At 41.3% G+C, this 19,335-nt stretch overlaps 1 long non-coding RNA gene and 1 pseudogene across 2 annotated transcripts in view; one reads left to right on the top strand and one right to left on the bottom strand.

Annotated features, from left to right (window-relative positions):
- The window catches only part of LOC138847904 (uncharacterized), a 59,701-nt gene that overhangs the window by 28,421 nt on the left and 11,945 nt on the right, over nucleotides 1–19,335 (top strand). Inside the window, exon 2 of one of the 2 annotated variants that reach the window (XR_011385785.1) lies at nucleotides 16,440–16,503. This is a non-coding gene — a long non-coding RNA (uncharacterized lncRNA). Of the gene's footprint in view, nucleotides 1–16,439; nucleotides 16,775–19,335 lie in introns of those variants that run through there. The other variant, XR_011385784.1, reaches the window with a different exon arrangement.
- The window catches only part of LOC127488569 (forkhead box protein R1 pseudogene), a 49,821-nt pseudogene that overhangs the window by 23,364 nt on the left and 7,122 nt on the right, over nucleotides 1–19,335 (bottom strand).

Raw genomic sequence — 19,335 nt, 5'->3', positions numbered from 1 at the left:
GTCAAAGGGAGCACATAAACAAGTCTAGTATCTGCTAACACTATCCGATAGAATAAATAAAGGGGAGAGTGATCCAACATGGGAAGTGAGATACTCAGCAGACTCATAGAATGGCAGATGTCCTAAATAGCACTCTGGCCTCAGAATCAGCCCTAAAGGCACTCGGATCTGGCTGAAAAGCCCATGAGAGTATTTCAGGCATGGAAAGCCAAGACACTCTGGCAAAAAGATCTCTGTGAGTGAGATCCCAGTGGAAAGAACAGGTCTTCAAAGAAGGAGGTGCCTTCCTCTGAAGGGAGGAGAGAACCTCCACTTTGACTATGACCTTGTCTAAACAAGATAAGAGTCGGAGAACTCAAGGGGCTTCCATAGCCTTGGAAACTCATGACTGGTGCATAGGGAGATTACTGATGCCATAAACAGGAGTGTCAATTTGTAAAGTCAACAACAGGAGTCACTGTGCACTTACTCCTCATGTAGGATCTCTGTCCTTAATGTGCTGTACACTGAGGCTTAATGCTATAACGAGTACTCAAACAGTATATTTCACTTTGTGTTTCTATGGGGGTGCAAACGATTGAAATCTTTACTTAATGTACTGTCGCTCCCCCTCTTCGTGGAGGAACGACACAGGACCCTGCGCTGTTCTTTCATCTGCTCGGCCCTCCCCGGGTTTGCTGCTGGTTCTTCCCGGGTTGGCTACTATCCCTTCCACCTCCGTGGAAGGGCAGTTCCCCCTGGCCACATTCCCCACTTCCGCAGGGGAGCGGCACACCGCCGGCCGGCTCTCTCGGGGGCTGCTCAGATGTTCCCCTTAGATGTTCCTGGTGCATGCCGTCTCTCTCCTCCTTTATAGTCCTCCTCCGCCAATCCCAACTCGGCTGCCCACACGCCGAGTACGCTGCTCTCCAATCAGGAGCAAGTCCTACAGTTTATTAGTTGAACTGGAGGCAGCTGTGCGGAAGCTGTTTACTTCTCTCCCAACGCCATATTGTGGGAGAGCAGATGCATAGAATAAGTCCTAATTCCAGTAACTCAGTCTAGTCCGGTTTGCTCCCCACAATGTACACTAAACTGATCTTCTGTAAAAAAAAAAAAGAAATTATACTAAGCTGATCTTCTGTATATTAAGATAATCGAAAATGAATCTTGATGTGAATGGAAGGGGAGAGGGAGTGGGAAAGGGGAGGGTGGTGGGTGGGAGGGACGGTATGGGGGGGAAAGCCATTGTAACCCATGAGTCATACTTTGGAAATTTATATTCATTAAATAAAAGATAAAAAAAAAAAGAAAAAAAATCATTAGCATTTATTGACTTCTTTTCACCTAAGAAAGCATCATAATTCACAATTACTTGACTTTTACATATCAATACATGCTTTTGCAAGTCATATAATGTATGTAGGGTATATACTTTGCTTCCAGTAAAGTTGCCATGCTTAGTCCTGTAAGCCATGAACAAGACAGTTTCAATTCTTCAGCATTACACACAGCTGTAAATTCCAGTAGCATAGCAGAGGTATTATCAGTATATACAAAAGAAGATAGAGGTATACAAAATTTTTGGAAAGGCATTAGTATAGTAAATAAATATATTTATTTCTAAAGTTATTTATAACATTGAATATTTAGAACTGGAAAACTAAGCATGTCCTGGCCAATATAGAACTCATTTTCCATCTTATGATACCAACATAATTGGGGTTATAAGGAACAAATAAAGTCACACATGCAGAAATTTTAAGCAAAACAGAATATAGACGGTGTATTTGTGTCATCTATAATCAAACACATAACAACATACAATATTCCAGTAAATGATTTCTGAATATTTTTATGTTTCATTGATGAATGAATTTCCTTTTCACTGTACAACAGTTATTCCCCTTTCCATACAAGTGAAAATGATGTTTCTTTTTTTTAAGATTTATTCTGTTTATTTGAAAGACAGAGCCACAGACAGAGGTAGAGACAGAGAGAAAGAGGTCTTCCATCCACTGGCTCACTCCCTACATGACTGCAATGGCCGGTGCTATGCCAATCCAAAGCCAGGAGCCAGGAGCCTCCTCCAGGTCTCCCACATGGGTACAGGGGCCCAAGGACTTGAGCCATCCTCCACTGCCATCCCAGGCCACAGCAGAGAGCCAGACCGTAAGAAGAGCAGCTGGGACTAGAACCAGTGCACACATGGGATGCCAGTGCTCCAGGCCAGGGTGTCAACCCACTGAGCCACAGTGCTGGCCCCGAAAATGATGCTTTTTTAAAATAAATTGATGAAGTAATTCTATAAAATATATGAATGTTAATTAATCTATCAGAACTTATTTACATACAGACACACAGAAAATAAGTGCTTTTACATCTTATACTGATCATGATAGTACAGAACTTGATATATTGTGCAAAGTATTCTACAGTTACTTACAATCCCTATAGCCTTACATATGGAATAATCTGCTTGGTTAGAGAACTTCCCAGCATCTTTTACCTACACAGCATTTAACATTAGCTTCTTGAACCCCTCCACTTCTCTTCTTCCTTACTCTGAGTCCCAATCAATACAGGAACATGGTTATGGAATCACTCTTTTGCTGAGTTCTGGGAAGATGAAGAAATTAATGAGGAAAGAGAATTGTACACAAAGACCAAGACAAACCACAGGTGGTCATCTGACCAAGTGAACTACATGCTCTGTCTTTTAATGCTTTTCTTTTCTTGCTTAAAAAGAGATTAAGGCTATTGCTATCTTTCATAACTAAGGAGAAGATACACAAGTGGTCAAGAAAAGTGAGTCAATAAGACACCGGAGCTAAGACAAAATCCCAGAAAATAATAATTCGAAAAAAATTGCCATGCACTCCCTTCACAGTTCCTGAAATAACAATGAAATAGAGCAAATATAAAATTAGAAAATAAAAAACCTCATGGCATTTTAAGGAATTTTAACCTTTGTATAACATAAATGATTAAAAATATTTAAACAGAGAAGACAGTTAATTTTTTTAGAAATCAGAAGAGAGAAATACTATTTAAGAATTACTGTGACAACACACAAAAGGGATGGAAAATTGTTACCGCAACTAGCATAGTGATTGAGAGTATAAAAGTGGGGGAAATATGACCTACAGAGTAAAACTGGATCAGTGAAAAAAAAATGGATCATAAAGAATAGGAATGAAACTAATGGAAACAATGAGTAGCGAAAAGTTTGGGAGAAAAAAGCATGGTTTGTTGAAATATATTAATGAAAGAATTACATATAAACTCCAACAAACAATAGCACATGGATAATTAAAACCAGAGTCATAGCCAAACTCAGAACAAGCAAAAACATTCCACTTTCAAACACTCAAGCTTAAAATCCCCATAAATATTACATCATTCTTATTATTCAAAGTTTCATGACATTTCAATACAAATTAACATTTTCCAGTCTAAGATGTGAACTTTTCATATATTTCTGAGATTAGGATGTGCTAGCAAATGATGGCATGCCATCATTGAAAGGCTTTTGATTTTTTTGTGTTTAAAAGAAGATATATTTTACTATGGTAACATGAAATCAATAAAACAGCTATCCCTGAAGCATACAGATAAAGGGTTAATAAACAGAATCTACAAAGAGATCAAGAAACTCCACAAAAACAAAACCAACAACCCACTTAAGAGATGGGCCAAGGACCTCAATAGACATTTTTCGAAAGAGGAAATCCAAATGGCCAACAGGCACATGAAAAAATGCTCAAGGTCGCTAGCAATCAGGGAAATGCAAATCAAAACCACAATGAGGTTTCACCTCACCCCGGTTAGAATGGCTCACATACAGAAATCTACCAACAACAGATGCTGGCGAGGATGTGGGGAAAAAGGGACACTAGCCCACTGTTGGTGGGAATGCAAACTGGTCAAGCCACTATGGAAGTCAGTCTGGAGATTCCTCAGAAACCTGAAGATAATCCTACCGTTTGACCCAGCCATCCCACTCCTTGGAATTTACCCAAAGGAGTTTAAATTGGCAAACAAAAAAGCGGTCTGCACCCTAATGTTTATTGCAGCACAATTCACAATAGCCAAGACCTGGAACCAACCTAAATGCCCATCAACGGTAGACTGGATAAAGAAATTATGGGATATGTATTCTTTAGAATACTATACTGCAGTAAGAAACAACGAAATCCAGTCATTTGCAACAAAATGGAGGAATCTGGAACACATCATGCTGAGTGAAGTAAGCCAGTCCCAAAGGGACAAATACCATATGTTCTCCCTGATCGGTGACTGCCGCTCCCTTGCCCGCAAAGGAACGACACTGTTCGCAGCTCATCGGTCTTCAGCAGACTTTTAATGGGAAAATAACAGGGACAGTGAAAGAATGAAAGGAGGAGAGTGGACAGGAAAGCCCCCTCCTTCCTCAGCACATAGCTTATATACAAAATCTGGCCAATTGCAAGCGGGCTCAAGTCCATGCACGGAACACTCCAATCCGCTGTCTGTTCACGCAGTGTGCACGCATCCTCGGGCCAATCAGATGAGGTGTCACGCAGCAGGCAGGCTCACCGCGCGGTCCTCGGTGCCATCTTGTTGTTTACAACATTCTCAACTCCTCTGGAACGTCCCGACCGTGGGAAAGCATTGCCCTAACTGAAACTAGCAACATTCGCCTTGTGATAAAGACACAGCAACAGCTATCAGACCGACCTTGACGTGGGGGCTCCATGGCTGCGCATCCCATGGAGCCCCACATCTCCCCCTTCTTTATTATTTAAATGGCATGGAAACGTGCCTGTCTTAGGTACCCAATGGCGCGCTACCTGCTTACCCGTCATGGAGGTAATAGGAAGCCTGTCCTACCCTCTGTCTTAGGTTGCTAGGAGCGCCCATCAGTGTTTACCCGTCTTTGACTACCGCTCCATCATGCTAAGCCATACTTCTTTATTGGGGTGAGATCGCAAGGTGGCCAGCATAGCCTGTTGGATTATCAAGTTGGTATTCTGCTGATGGAGTGCTAAGGCTCTGATCCATCTGGCTATGAAGGCAAGGCCCAGTAGTACCATGACAAACAAGCAACCGATAGTGACCCATTCTTTAACTTGAGCCCTTACCCATTTTTGAGTACCATTTTAGCCCAACATTAGGTGAGAGATGAAACATACAGCCAAATATTAATTATTTTTGATTACAAAGGAGGTTTGGTACAAAGTTTTAACTGATGAATGTCAGTCCATACAGACTGTAGCGAAGATAGCACAAATTGTAGAACACATGGAAAATATCCCATACAAAGTATGAAAAGCAGTAACAATCCAGCCCGCATTAATAACCAATGAATCCATTGAAACCCTTCAAATGTTAGTGGGTTAGTAATAAACATATGTTGCATTTTACTCATAAGTTTATCAATAACAGACTCTATAAATGGCATTGTTAGTAATGTTAAAACAACATTCCCTTGGAACAGATTTACAGCTTATATGATCTTTTAACAGCAAATAATCGATAGCTGCTCGGTATAAGAGTTTCCTGAATGAACTTGATCCAATTCTTCAGCTATATTGGATAGCGCAGTAGCAGTAAGATTGATTGTTTTGGTCACCAAACATGTAAGCCTTCATAGTCCATGATTATTTCCATAAGCCAATCAAGGAACTCCCACTAGCTGTATAGCCATGGTGAAAGCAGGTCTCCAATTAAGATGACATTATCATCACAGTTCTCAGGTAATGAGCATCACTGTTGTGCCTTTGGAAATACAGATGTTAGCATTGGGACCACACGGCCCAGTGAGCAGTTGTGAAAATCATTAGGGGCTAACAATGTAAAAGCAAATTGGTTGCATAAAAATACCCATCCCTTAAGAGTCCATGTCCCATACCAGTACTGGATCAGGTCCATTCCAATGATTGGTGATAGGATCCTTCCATTTTACCATTGTTCTTACCCCAGCTGTTTGTGGATGCCACTGTTGATCAGCTGCAAAACGACCATCTTTATCCAATGTGAAAAAATTTAAAATGAATAAAGCACATGAGAGCCATTTGTTAGGAGAATGGGCAAGAACCCTAAACTCCCCCTTTTGTTTATATTATTAAAATATTGTTTTAAAGTGTTATGTGTATGTAGAATATTGTCTTGACCCTGAGGATTATAAGGAATGTCAGTAACATGAGATAGAAAGTTACACAAAAATTTCTAAAAGCGGCAGAAATATAAGCAGGTCCATTATCCGTTTTAATCTGCTTTGGAGTTCCTAGGGAAGCAAAAGCTTGTAAGCAACGGGCTATAACATGTCTTGTAGCTTTACCTGTATGTAAGGAAGCAAAAATAAATTTAAAACAAGCATCAATAGACACATGTATATATGTTTGTTTACCAAATTCCATGAAGTGGGTGATATCCATTTGCCATAGTTGATTGGGGGAATAAATTACGAGGATTAATTCGAAAGTGAGGTACTGGTAACTGGATGGAGCAAGTAGAACAGAATTTTACAATTTGTCGAGCTTGTTCTTGAGTAATATTATGTTTTAAGTGTAACGTATGAGCATTTAAATGATGTAAAACATGATCTTTTGTTGCTGTATCAATAGAATATATTTATAGAGCAGAATCTGCCAAACAATTGTCCTCTACCAAAGGTCCAGGAAGATTGGAATGTGCTCAAATATGACCTATAAAGAAAGGGCAGGTATGCTGTTGAATGACAGTGCAAATGCGAGAAAACAAAGGAGAAGCAGCTGAGGATCCAGGAAGGAATGAACAAGTGTCCAATTGAGGCACTGATAGGAACACATATTTGCTATCGGTGTATATGTTAACCGCTACATCCAAAGTAGACCGCAATGCAAGTGCAACAGCAACTAATTCAACTAGCTGTAGAGATGAAAAAGAGGTGTTAATAACCATACGGTGACCATTACAAATTACAGAAGCTTGACCTCCTGTTAGGATATTGAATAAAGGTTTAAGGTCTCCTGTTGTGAGGTGGAGATGTACAGAAAGCAAATTAATATTCCCTAGAAGTTTTTGAAACTTATTTAAAGTCTGTAAAGAATCCAATTGTAAGGTGACTTTTTGTGGAAGTATTTTTCATGGGTACAATTGGAAGCCTAGATATTGATAAGGATATTGAAGTTGTATTTTTTTAGGGGCTATGATAAGACCAAAAGTAGATGATTGCTCTTTCATTACTGTTAGACATTGCATCTCCAAAAATTCCTCGGGTCCAGCTATTAAAATATCATTTATATAGTGTATAATATATAAATTGTTATATTTTTTGCAAATTTTTTGAAGAGCAGCATCAATGAATTGTTGGCACAAAGTAGGGCTATTAGCCATTTTTTGAGGTAAGATCCTCCATTGGCATCTTTGTATAGGTTTTTTAAAATTTACTGATGGAACACTGAAAGCAAATCGGGGACAGTTTTCTGGATGTAAAGGTATAGTATAAAAATAATCTTTTAAATCTATTATTGTAATATAAGAGTCCTTTGGAATTGCAATAGACAATGGTAAGCTTGGTTGTAAAGCCCCCATAATTTCCACAGTAGCATTAACAGGCCTAAGGCCTTGAAGCAATTGCTATCTCCCAGATTTCTGTCTGATAACAAAAATAGGACTATTCCAAGGAGAATTAGAAGGAACTGTATGTCCTGCTGTTAATTGTTCTTTCACCAATATCTGTGCAGCATTTATCTTTTCCTGCAGTAAAGGCCACTGATCCACCCACACGGGATTATCTGATTTTTATTTTATTTAATTTTTTGCATGGGGCACAGGCTGACCAGTAGCCATCAAGGGAAACCCAAGCCTCTCTGGTCATGATTGACAGTTACAGTAACTGGAGATGTGATGCTTTGTTGTTGTTACTCTAAACCCTTACCTGGCAAATGACCTTGTTGAAGTATGTTAATGGTAATAATCTTATTTGGACTGTGTATTAAAGCCCCCATTTGAGTTAGAATATCACGTCTCCAGAGATTAACAAGTAATGCAGCCAAAATATAGGAGCGACAGGCTCCAGCATTACCTGCTTCATCCTCCCATTGCAGCAATTTGGAACTTTGTGTTAATCTTTGACTCCGACCAATACCTTGCAATTGAGTTATGGTAATTTTCTTTTTTTTCCAATTTGTGGGCCAGCTTGCTGCTGAAATAACAGAGACATCAGCTCCAGTATCTAAAAGACCACTGAATAACTTTTTATTTAATTTTAAGGAAAATTTGGGTTGGTCCTTAGTTATGGGTTGTATTCAATAAGCATTAGAAGATCCAAAACCGTTATTTTCTCTTTTATTTAAAAAAGACCTACCAATTGAAGAGAAGGGGAACAGAATCAAGTGAGCAATGCATTATCCTGGAGTTAAAGTTACATTATTGGCTTGAGTCATAGTTTTTATCTCACCAGTAAAGTCAGTGTTTATAACTCCAGGAAAAACCTGTAACCCTTTCATAGTTATACTACTTCTGCCCAGTAGGAGACCAAAAAACCCAGCTGGCAAAGGAGCAAAAATCCCAGTAGGGAGGCCTTGTGGGCCCATCTCAGGGGTCAATACTGTATAGGAGGTGGCACTGAGGTCCAGTCCTCTGTGGCTCTGTGGAGGAAATTGATGGATTTAGGGTGTTCTGTTGAGGAACAAATGTCATGGCCCCCAAAATTTGTTGGGATGGGGCCTGGGGCCAGCCCCGCTTTTAGTTTTCTGAACTTTATTTATTTAAGGAATTATCATTTTTATCAGTTTTGGAGTGACATTTATTGGTCCAATGCCTTTCCCTTTAGCACCAGGGGCAAATCCCAGGAGGAGGGGCTTTTTTGATGTTTGACTTTTGGACAATATTTGTACATGTCCTTGTTGCCCACATTGATAGCACCCTCATTTATTAGGTATAGCTCTTCCTGCTGATTTTTGTAATGACATACCAAGCAGAGTGGCAGGTCCTGAATGTTCTGTTTTTTAAATTAATTTATTTTGTTAATTTTTTATTAAGGGGACTGTTACAGAACACCTCAGCCACAATAGCCAATCGATTCATATTTGCGTTGTACTTATGCTTTGTAGAATTTAGAGTACTATGGGCATTACTAAGCAATTTTTACACAGCACCAGAAAAGGATCCATACTGAGAATCAAACATTATTAGTAATCATCACGAGCACGTTTAACGTTCAGCTTGACTGCGTGTTCCCCCGGGATGAAACAGCAGCAGCAGAGGCTTGCTCTGGCTTCCCCTTAAAGCCCCCAAGGACAAGGGAGGCTCATTGCCAAGATCTTAGGCAAGCAGTGCGTCCCATCCCGGATCTTGGCCAGAGAGCCGAGACACGAAGCATGCCCACCTGTTTATCAGAAAACATTCCTTTATCCCCTCCCAGGGAGCTGGCCAGGCTCCCAAGGAGCAGGAGAAGGTTATCTGGCAGACAAGTTACTTGTTTATCAGAGCCAAACAAAGACACAAGCCTCTCCATCCCAAAAATCTGTCCTTACATTTGGCCCTAGAGTTGCACCAAGGTATAGGCATAATTAATACATCTTAAGAATATAATACAAATTTTCTATACAAATATACATCCAGCAATCAAACACAATAATATTCACTATGTTTTAAGGATAAATTGAAACATATCTGAGGGAACTAGCCTCTTATTATCTGTAATTATTACATTTCTGTAGGTGTGTGGAATCTTAACTACTTGTGGCATATTTTGACTTACATTTTTTTTTTTTGTAAAGCAAACCAAGCATAATCTGCTCAAGCATTCCTATCAATAATAGGGGTAGAGTTAGTACATAAAACAAAAACAAAATGGGTAGTCCGGACACTTTGTCACCACAATTTCTCATTGCACATAGTAATATTAACTTTATAACAGAGAACATTTACTTTAAATGAAATATTTAAATGCAAGGTGAGGGCTGTCCAGTGTACACTGATCTATATTTTTTACTCCCAGTGTTTCTTATTCACAACACCCTCTTCAGCAAACCAAGGACTAATTGTTTCAACAGCACTGATAATCTGCTCTACAGTTTGTTTCTTTAACCCTATTCTCTACATCTGTAACAAAGTTTTCACAGCCTTTGTCACGGCTTGCTTTGTTTCTTTAAATGCACATTTAAGTTTTTTCTGAGGAAATCCCAATGTTGCTTATTCACGACTCCTTTTGCGAACCAAGGACTGACTATTTTTATAGCATTAATGAACTGTTCTATGGCTCGCCTTGTTTAACCCTATTCCCTGTATCTGTAATGGAGTCTTTATAGTCTTTTTTTTTTTCTTTCTTCTAGGAGCCGATTTAGGGAGAGTCAATGGACGATACCGCGGCGGCAGTTCGTCCTCTAAGGAGAAATTCGCTAGCCTAGTCAAACTGGGATATAAATGAGATGGCCCCCTCGAGTGCAGGGGTGCCCTCGATGGGGGATGGTCCTTCACTGAATTTTTCTCTGTCTCATCCGGTGGCTGGTCCCTACAGGGACCTTTGTCCGTCTGTTTCCTGTCCCACTGACTACCACAGTCACTAGACTGACTATCATGCCGAGACTCCTCCTGAACCTTCTCTAGGAGCTCGCATCCTTCATCAAGTAAAAGCCCTATGCTCTCAGTGGGGTTCTGAAGTGTCTGGTCAGTGAGTTGCCATAATCTAAGTATTTCTGCCGGCTCTCTGGCTGCTCTCAACTGTCCCCCTACTCTCCGCCACTGTTGCTCATCTAATTCGCCACCTTCCACAAACCATGGTGACGTCTTGGCAACAGCCCTAGTGAATGCACACACTGTGGCAGCCTTAACGGGCGTCCCCGCAGCTTTTAACAAGCAGCTCAACAGCATGCTCAACCTAGTGGTGGACAGAGAATAGTCCGTTTGGAGGTAAAAAGGAAGTTTCTGAGTATTGTCCATTTCGAGGTAAAAAGGAAGTTTCCGCCTATTTCCTGGCGTTTCTTAACACTTTGTACTCCCGCCTTTTAAGGGATTCCTTTACCCTTTTTTCTGGCGCTTAATTTCCCCGTCTTTCCTTGACGGAACCGCGGTTTCTATTCTTTCCCCAGCTGGATTTCCGTGCACTCGCACGCTTACCTTTTGTTTCTTACCTATTCCTGCGTGGAAAAAGTGGTCCGGATCCGAGTCACGGCACCACTTGCCGCTCCCTTGCCCGCAAAGGAACGACACTGTTCGCAGCTCATCGGTCTTCAGCAGACTTTTAATGGGAAAATAACAGGGACAGTGAAAGAATGAAAGGAGGAGAGTGGACAGGAAAGCCCCCTCCTTCCTCAGCACATAGCTTATATACAAAATCTGGCCAATTGCAAGCGGGCTCAAGTCCATGCACGGAACACTCCAATCCGCTGTCTGTTCACGCAGTGTGCACGCATCCTCGGGCCAATCAGATGAGGTGTCACGCAGCAGGCAGGCTCACCGCGCGGTCCTCGGTGCCATCTTGTTGTTTACAACATTCTCAACTCCTCTGGAACGTCCCGACCGTGGGAAAGCATTGCCCTAACTGAAACTAGCAACATTCGCCTTGTGATAAAGACACAGCAACAGCTATCAGACCGACCTTGACGTGGGGGCTCCATGGCTGCGCATCCCATGGAGCCCCACAGGTGACAACTGACTGAACACCAAAAAGGAAACCTCCTGAAGTGAAATGGACACTATGAGAAATGGTGACTTGATCAGCATAGCCCTGACTGTTAATGAACAACTTAATACATTATCCCTCTTAGTATTTTTTTTGTCTGTTCTACTTAATATGACTGGTTTAATTCTGTAATTATCACACAGTTATTCTTAAGTGTTGAAAATTAACTGAAATGTGATCCCTGTTAAACATAAAAGTGGGAATAAGAGAGGGAAGAGATGTATAATTTGGGGCATGCTCGGGCTGACTTGCCCCAATTGGTAGAGTTGGAAACATACCAGGGGATTCCAATTCAATCCCATCAAGGTGGCATGTACCAATGCCATCTCACTAGTCCAAGTGATCAATTTCAGTTCACAATTGATCATAATGAAAGGACTAAGAGTCAAAGGGAGCACATAAACAAGTCTAGTACCTGCTAACACTAACCAATAGAATAAATAAAGGGGAGAGTGATCCAACATGGGAAGTGAGATACTCAGCAGACTCATAGAATGGCAGATGTCCTAAATAGCACTCTGGCCTCAGAATCAGCCCTAAAGGCACTCGGATCTGGCTGAAAAGCCCATGAGAGTATTTCAGGCATGGAAAGCCAAGACACTCTGGCAAAAAGATCTCTGTGAGTGAGATCCCAGTGGAAAGAACAGGTCTTCAAAGAAGGAGGTGCCTTCCTCTGAAGGGAGGAGAGAACCTCCACTTTGACTATGACCTTGTCTAAACAAGATAAGAGTCGGAGAACTGAGAGGGCTTCCATAGCCTTGGAAACTTATGACTGGAGCTTAGGGAGACTACTGATGCCATAGACAGGAGTGTCAATTGGTAAAGTCAACAACAGGAGTCACTGTGCACTTACTCCTCATGTAGGATCTCTGTCCTTAATGTGCTGTACACTGAGGCTTAATGCTATAACGAGTACTCAAACAATATATTTCACCTTGTGTTTCTATGGGGGTGCAGACTGTTGAAATCTTTACTTAATGCATACTAAACTGATCTTCTGTAAAAAAAAAAAAAGAAAAAGAAATTATCAATTCCCAACTTGACTCTCACTGAGATTAAACATGACAATAGGTCTGATCTGATTTCATCATCATTTAAAAAATCATCTATTATTTTTCACTTTATGTTTCTGTGTGGGAGCAAACTGTTGAAATCCTTACTTAATGTGTGCTAGGCTGATCTTCTGTATATTAAGATAATTGAAAATGGATCTTGATGTGAATGGAAGGGGAGAGGGAGTGGGAGGGGGGAGGGTTGTGGGTGGGAGGGACGGTATGTGGGGGAAGCCATTGTAATCCATAAGTCGTACTTTGGAAATTCATATTCATTAAATAAAAGTTAAAAAAATATCGTGTAACAGATAGCAGGATATTAGCATAAATTACTGAAGAGAGGCTATGACAGTCCCAGGAGACAGCTGAACATTCCCTGTGGAGCCTACAGATGGTCTAATAGCTGCCATCTAAGATGTTACAATTGTGCCCAAGGGAAGACAAGGACATCATCATCTCTGCCAGCCTCTGTGTTAGGAAGAGTGCAGAGACAGGTGCTAGAGAGCAGTCAGCCTCTCTCCTCGCCAACAGTACCAGAATCTGCCAGAGAACTCGGGTTCACACAACTACTGCATTGGAACACAGCAGTGAACCCGTTCCTCTGCCTGCCAGTACTTCCCTGAAAGCTGCCTTTTTTTTTTTTGTACCAAATTCAAATCTATTTCCCAATGAGTTTCAGCAAATCAGCTTCCAGAGGCTTCCATTTCCTTCCTCCCAGGAGCTGCACCCTCAGGGCCCATCTTGGAGGCCAAGCTCAGCTCCTGCTGGCCCACAACAAGTGGGGCAAATTCATGCCTTGGTCAGTTAGTGCTGTGGTCTGAATATCTGTGTCCTGCATATCCATGTGTGGAATCCCAGCTTCCAGGGTGATAATCTTAGGAGTGAGACCCTGGGGAGGTGATCAGGTTCTGAAGGTAGCACCTTCCCAAGTGGAATGAAAGCCCTTATAAAAGAAACTTCAGGGGCCCAGCACTGTGGAATAGGAGGTAAAGCCACTGTCTGCAGCACCGGCATCCCCTATGGGCACCGGTTCTAGTCCCGGCTGCTCCTCTTCCAATCTAGCTCTCTGCTATGGCCTGAGAAAGCAGTGGAAGATGGCCCAAGTCTTTGGGCCCCTGAACCCATCAGGGAGACCCAGAAGAAGCTCCTGGCATCTGGCTTCTGGTTTCGATTATCCCAGCTCCGGCCGTTGCGGGCATCTGGGGAATGAGCCAGTGGATGGAAGATTCTCTCTCTCTCTCTGCCTCTGCCTCACTGTAACTGTCTTTCAAATAAAGAAATAAATCTTAAAAAAAAGAAAAAAAAGAGACTTCACACAAACAAGACTCGTGTCTGCGAATACTAACTGATAGAATAAAAAAGGAGAGAATGATCCAACATGGGAAGTGAGATACACGCAGACCCATAGAATGGCAAATGTCCTAAAGAGCACTCTGGCCTCAGAATCAGCCCTTGAGGCACTCGGATCTGGCTGAAGAGCCCATGAGAGTATTTTAGGCATGGAAAGCCAAGACACTCTGGAAAAAAAAAGAGGACCTAAATGAAAGATCTTTGCAAATGAGATCCCAGTAGAAAGAATGGGCCATCAAAGAAGGAGGTACCTTTCTCTGAAGGGAGAAGAGAATTTCCACTTTGACTATAACCCTGTTGGAATAAGAGCAAAGTCGGCAAACTCAAAAGGCTTCAATAGCCTTGAAAACTCATGACTAGAGCCTAGGGAGATTTCTGACGCCATAAACAAGAGTGTCAAATTGTTAAGTCAACAACAGGAGTCACTGTGTACTTACTCCTCATGTGGGATCTCTGTCCTTAATGTGTTGTCCAATGTGAATTAACCCTATAACTATTACTCAAACCTGTGTGGGTGCAAACTGATGAAATCTTTACTTAATATATGCTAAACTGATCTTCTGTATATAAAGAGAATTGAAAATGAATCTTGATGTGAATGGAATGGGAGAGGGAGCGGGAGATGGGAGGGGTGTGGGTGGGAGGGAAGTTATGTGGGGGGGAAAGCCATTGTAATCCATAAACTGTACTTTGGAAAATTATATAAATTATATTGAATAAAAGTTTTAAAAAAGAAAAAAATATTTGCATTTTTCAGTTAATGCCAACTCTGATATTTCTTTCAACCAAGATATAGGAAGATGATCAGCTACTGCAAGAACATGACAAACCAAATCTACCTTTTGAAATCCTTAAAAGAAAGCCTGTCTGCTTCTCCTTGGGCTCCTGCAGCTTTTCCATAAGAAAACCATTCAGTGATATGTTGATGGTCATAAGGCACATTACACCCTGGGTGGTGAGGGGCCCCAGAAGGGGGTGATCCCTAGCTTGAGAAGTGAAGAGAGCAGCCCGCACCTCTGCTTGGGGCAGGGAAAAGGAAAATAGGACAACACGCATGAGTGTGAATGCTTTCTCCTTGAGTCTTTGGCTGATGGAGGGAAGGACACTCAAAAGCCCTGCTGCTGGCAGTGCCACACTCAGACTGGCAGCCCTCAGCCTCCAGAGCCTGGTGCACTCACCACCATTATCAGCCTGGAAGAGGGGCCAGGTGCTCTGGTTCTGGAACTCTCACTAGGTATTGCAGAGCTCTCTGACCAGTGGCTCCTTCATCTGCCCCGTGGCCGTGTCCAGCTCATAACCAGCAGTATGCAGCACCACTGCTTCTTCCCCGCCTCTCATGTAGTCACAGCTTCTTCCCCACCTCTCATGTAGTCACAGCACCCAGGGGCTGCCTGCCCAGTTCCACTGTAGCATGGGCAGCTTGGGCAGCGTGGCCAGCAGCACTCAGAGGTTCCTCTCCTTGCCCTCTACCCAGCTCCAGGGCTTGAGTCAGAGGGCATTTGTGCCTCTGGTCAGGTTTGTGGTTTCTGGCCACTGCCTGTGGATCTTGGCAGCAAAGCCATGATTAGAGGTGGATCTGCAAAGTGGCTCTGAGATTTTCACATTCTGGGTGGTGCTGGGTGCACAGAGGCCCTCTCCTCTTGGCCACATCAAAGTGAAGCCCCATGCAGGGTTGGGCTTCAGTGGTGCATTAGCTTTGGGAAGTGGGTTGGCCTGGGGAACACAGGATGCACCCTGGACTGTCAGCCACCTTGTGGGCCAGCCACCTCAGAGGCTGGAGCTGAGGCACCAAGGTCAGCAGTGTGGTCCAGGCTCTGAGATTAGATCCAACAAATCTCAGGGCTGCCATGGTATCTGGGCCTCCCAGCAGGTCCCTGCAGCTGGGGGATGCCTCATCTTGCCAGACCCTGCCTACAGATTTTCCTATGTGCCAAAGTCTGTGTTGCAAGACAGGGTCCTGGTGTCTCCCTGCTCCATGCCTGGCCATTTTCTTGAATGGATTTACTGATGTGTACATGGCTGTTTGATTTTCTGGTTTTGTGTTGATCTGAAACCATGTGCTATGGAATTACAGGGATTTATTATACTTGCCCAGAGTCACTGAAATGCAGATTGTAAAAATTCACCCAAATATTTATTTTAAACACACAATTCAAGATTTTAGATGGTTTCCTTTTTAGATGTTTAAGAACAATTTTGGTAGCAACTTTGTTTTGACAAAAATACACTTTGAAATTTCCATCCCGCACAAATTGATATAGTATAAAATGGGTGTTGTGGCTGATGTTCTCATTTGTTTGCTGCTGACATTGTAAGTTCATGAAAACTGAGCATTTCAAGTGGTAAAACCCACTGGATTCTGTAAGAGATAGAACTCACTTGTGCTTTTCATTCCTTTCCAGCAGATGTCTCCCAGACTTGTTTCCATTACAGAAAAGATTCCTTTCATGCTTCATTTTATGTTTGCAGGTGAGAATGCAGCTTTTGCTTTACAAATACATCGCTCCTGGTAAGGTCCAATAAAGGGAGGAATGGATAAATACTGAGATCCCTTTCCATGCCAGCTTAGTAAAATAGAAATAAACAGAAAATCAATGTCAGTTAAGAAATTTTTTTCCCAGTGCAATGAGGTTTTATATATATTACATAAATATACTTATATGCATATATGGTGTATTTTATTTATACACATATATTTACACATATAAATTTATATACATGAACTATATTTTATATAGTTATATACATATTATATATAATAAGAGAACAAGCAGTTGGCCAAAGCAAATACAGTGCTGATCTCAAGTGATGGGTTCAGAGTGCTAACTTGTTGTGCTTTATATCTCAACATATCAACTGTACTCTTTTGTATGCATCAAATGTTACATAAGAATGTAAAATTAAAGCAACAAGAAAACAGTTAGTTTATGTGTTTGGTGTTTACAAAACAGGAGTAACTATAAGAGAAGTAAGCATTAGTAATATGGAGAAGTACAAATTTATTATTTATGAATGGTTCAAAGAATTATAAAGCCCACTATTAATAGGATAACCACACATGTGAATTATCACTTAGCTACATGGAGTGAAATGGAAGTTACATATTTATATTAAAATACACATTCAAACACTTAATAGTCTCTCTCAAGTGCTCACCATACACTGCTTCAAAAGCAGGAGGCATGAAGCTGTACAATTTAGAATACACATAACACACATAAATATCTCAAGCATAAAAACTGTACCTAATTTGCCATAATAAATTTTCTTTCTCCAAATATTTAGGTTTCAACTCAAGAAAAGCAAATATTGAACACCAATGATTTCATACTATGAAAATATAAACAGGTTAACAACAGTTGTAAAAATCCTGAAAAATGTGGAGTTTATGGAATGAAAAATTCATTTCATAAAAAAGGTCATAGCAGATCTATTTCATTATGGCTCTCAAGTTTTAAGAATTAAAATTTGCTACATGCAAGCTGCAAGTTAAGCCAGAACAAACATGTGAAAACATCTAAAGATGTTTGTAGTTTGTACTGTGAAGTTCACAAGCTAAAGAGGTTTAAATTGTTAAAAATACAAACATAAAGGAGAGGTCAAGTTAGTGTCATAGCAAAGCCACCATCTATGATATCTGCAATGCATATGGGTGCCAGTTTGTATCCTGGCTGCCCCAGTTCTTTTTTCTACATATTTTTAAGATTTATTTATTTTATTTATTTTTATTTTTTTATTTTTTTGACAGGCAGAGTGGACAGTGAGAGAGAGAGACAGAGAGAAAGGTCTTCCTTTTGCTGTTGGTTCACCCTCCAATGGCTGCCACGGCCAGCGCATGGCAGCCAGTGCACCACGCTGATCCAATGGCAGGAGCCAGGTACTTATCCTGGTCTCCCATGGGGTGCAGGGCCCAAGGACTTGGGCCATCCTTCACTGCACTCCCTGGCCACAGCAGAGAGCTGGCCTGGAAGAGAGGCAACCGGGACAGAATCCGTGCCCCAACTGGGACTAGAACCCGGTGTGCCAGCGCCGCAAGGTGGAGGATTTGCCTAGTGAGCCGCAACGCCGGCCAAGATGTATTTATTTACTTAAGAGGCAGAGTTACAGAGAGAGAGGTCTTTTGTCCACTGGTTCATTCCCCAAATGGCCACAATGGTCAGAATTGGGATGATCCCAAGCTAGGATCTAAGATCTTCCTCTGGGTCTCCCAAGTGTGTGCAGGGGCCCAAGCACATGGGCCATCTTTCATTGCCTTTTCTGGTCATCAGCAGAGAACTGGATGGGAAGTGAAGCAGCCAGGAATTGAACTGGTGCCCATATAAGATGCCTGTCCTGCAGGTGGAGACATAACCTCCTATGCCATATCCCCTACCCCCTGACTACTCCACTGCTGATTCAGCTCCTTGATAATGGCTAAGGAAAACAGTAAAAGATGATTCCAGTGATTGGGCCCCTGCCACCCATGTGGCAGCCACTCATTCTGAAGGAGATCTTGGCTCCTGGCTTCAGCCAGGCCCAGCTCTAACCAGTGCAGCCATCAGAGGAGTGAAAAAGTGGGTGGAAGCTCTCTCTCTCTGTCTCTCCCTCTCTCTCTCTGTATCTTTCAAATAAACAAATAAACTTTAATAAAAACATACAGATGACCAAAAATTAATTATTAATCAGTTATCATTTTTTCATATTGATAATGATATTGGTCATAATGATCATGCTTTATTGAAAAACAATAACTGGGTTGACAAACATGAAGTTTATTCTCATACACTGTTGATAAATTAAATGGGTGCATTAGTAAGATATGCTCAAATTTGAAATATATCATCCTTTCTACCTTGTAACTATTTCCCTCGAATTTGATCCTGAAGAAAATAAGAAATATTATGCATTAATATTCACATCTATGTTAAAGCCATTTATAATGTATTATATATAACATAATGGGACAATATATATAATATAAAAGGGCCTACATTGCTTAAAATATTTCATACATATATGACATGTGTAACTAAGAACATTAAGGATACTGCAAAATCATTAAGTTGGAGGTAGTCTAATAGCCAATCAATAAAATAATGTATAATGCATTCATTTTCAAAATGAGGAAAAATCTATAGTATACTGATTATTACACCATTACCATATATTTAAAGCCTTTGGTTTGATGACACATCTTAATAAATTTAGTTAATATTTGAGATATCTATTGATGTACAAAGAAAAGCCCCATGCTACTCTGGCTTTCTGATTTGTTTGTAAAAAGTGACTAATCATGAGATTTTTGGGTTTGGCTCCCAGCAC

Source organism: Oryctolagus cuniculus (genome assembly GCF_964237555.1).
Source record: "Oryctolagus cuniculus chromosome 17 unlocalized genomic scaffold, mOryCun1.1 SUPER_17_unloc_3, whole genome shotgun sequence".
In the NCBI taxonomy this organism is placed as follows: domain Eukaryota; kingdom Metazoa; phylum Chordata; class Mammalia; order Lagomorpha; family Leporidae; genus Oryctolagus; species Oryctolagus cuniculus.
Note: the sequence above shows the minus strand (reverse complement) of the source record. Positions and strands in the feature narration are given on the sequence as shown.